Source organism: Chrysochloris asiatica, unplaced genomic scaffold (genome assembly GCF_000296735.1).
Source record: "Chrysochloris asiatica unplaced genomic scaffold, ChrAsi1.0 scaffold00083, whole genome shotgun sequence".
Lineage (NCBI taxonomy): Eukaryota > Metazoa > Chordata > Mammalia > Afrosoricida > Chrysochloridae > Chrysochloris > Chrysochloris asiatica.
The window spans coordinates 12,927,726-12,929,504 of NW_006408601.1; the positions used below are offsets into that span (position 1 = coordinate 12,927,726).

The 1,779-nt window shown below is 42.4% G+C and overlaps 1 protein-coding gene and 1 pseudogene across 2 annotated transcripts in view; one reads left to right on the plus strand and one right to left on the minus strand.

Moving 5' to 3' along the window:
- The window catches only part of NELL1 (NEL-like 1 (chicken)), a 1,454,777-nt gene that overhangs the window by 1,291,680 nt on the left and 161,318 nt on the right, over positions 1 to 1,779 (plus strand). The gene's annotated exons all lie outside the window — the stretch shown is intronic.
- The window catches only part of LOC102811523, a 4,575-nt pseudogene continuing 3,413 nt past the window's right edge, over positions 618 to 1,779 (minus strand).

Consider the following 1,779-nt stretch of genomic DNA (forward strand, 5'->3'; position numbering starts at 1 on the left):
GAGGGAATTAAGAAGGAGTTGGAGAGAACATGCAGTAAATTACAAGGAAAACATATCTCTAATGCAGCCTTAAGGGAGGGCGAAACAGCAGGCAGTCTAGTGACAGTTACCTAAAACCATCATCAGGTCAACCCCCAAAGCAAGATGAGCACAGGAAGAAATTCTGTGCCAAGATACCCTAACTGTCACCTTTGGCTTGGGAATTGTTTCTTCCTCCTATTTTAAATTTTCCTCGATTCTGCAAAAATTGCATTTAATGTACATGCACTACTTTTAAAATAGATGCTAGGGAATATTGCAAAAGAAAAAAAAATTTTAAATAGATCAACTGGTAAGCCAAGAGAATTTCTATAGGGTCTGATGTCCTGAAGTTGTTCCAAGGGCTTGATGAGGAGGAAAGAAAGGGGGACCCAAAGGGGTCTTGTGCCTCTTCCTTCTGACTGGAAACTTCTTGAGCAAGTCTCCGTGATGGCCGTTCACGTGTAAGCACAGGAATTTTGCCAGTGACTAAGCTGACATACTGCTGGGGGTTGAGGCAGATCCTACATGGCTCCCTCAAAGTAGAGTTCATCTTCAGAAGTAGAGCTGATAAGGCCTCTTTCTTGCAAGAATTCCTGCTATTGCAGGTACTTGTAGAGCTGGGTGACTTTGGTCAGCAGCTTTTCTAGCTCATGAGCCTGGGCTCTCAGTACCTTGGCAGCCTCTGTCCCTGTTCCCTTTCAGTTGCTTCCAGTCCATCAAAAGGGTGACTAAGTCAGTGCTAACGAATAAACCAGCCTTCACAATGCCAAGCAGATGGGCTCTTTTGATCATCACTAGTGTAGTACCCTCAAAGGCTCTTTGTATCTGCTGGCTCTTTCGGGCCGAGACTTGACCATTGGTCAGGAACTGTTTGGCAGCAGCAGTCAAACGAGGCTGGGCCCTGACTGTCTGAAAAGCATGAATGTTTTTCTTGACATCTTTGATGGTGTCTCTACACTGACAGGCAACTTGACCAACCACTGCGGCATAGGAGACCTCCTTTCCTTCAGCCTTCCTGTCCCCTTGGCTGTAGACAGGAACTAGACTACTGGCCTATGCTTGAACTTTCTTTTTGTGAAGGTGCTCACAAATGCTGGTCAAGATGCTGGTGACCACAGCTGCTAACTGAAAACCTTTACCAGCAGCAGAAAGCACCAGGCTTCCCCCTAATGTTGCTGCAGGGAGGGCTAAACCCAGGATGCTTAGGACCCTGGACTTGAAATCTTTAAGGCTGTAATAAACATAGATTGAAAATGAGGTTCTAGAACAGATAGTCTAAAGATGTATCCAAAAATATATCAGCGGTCTCACTGGTTAAGTGTGTGGGTTTCTTAGTAGACAAAGAATGGAGTCACCAACAATAAAAATGTCTCCAAATCTACAGCCTAATGGTTTTTAATAATTAGTATATTGTAATTTTTATTAAGGAATACTAATAACTGACATTTCTAATGTAAAATCAGCTGTGGATATAGTTTACTGATGAAGATGTCAGTTCATTATTTAACTGCAATATCCAGCTACCAGGCATGTTGAAAATTCCTGAACTCCTGCAGAAAATATTCTTAAAAATTGAGGGCAGGATCTTTGATAGCTGAACATTGTCAGTGTTGCTCATGTTCTAAAACTTTAATCACTGCTCCCCTTGTTTCTTCATTTAAAATCATTAATTGAGTTCCATCAATGTCAATTTTGCCCCTTGTGAATTTTTTGTCTAATCAAAAGACCACTGCCTTCAGTATGGGTTGCACCACAATG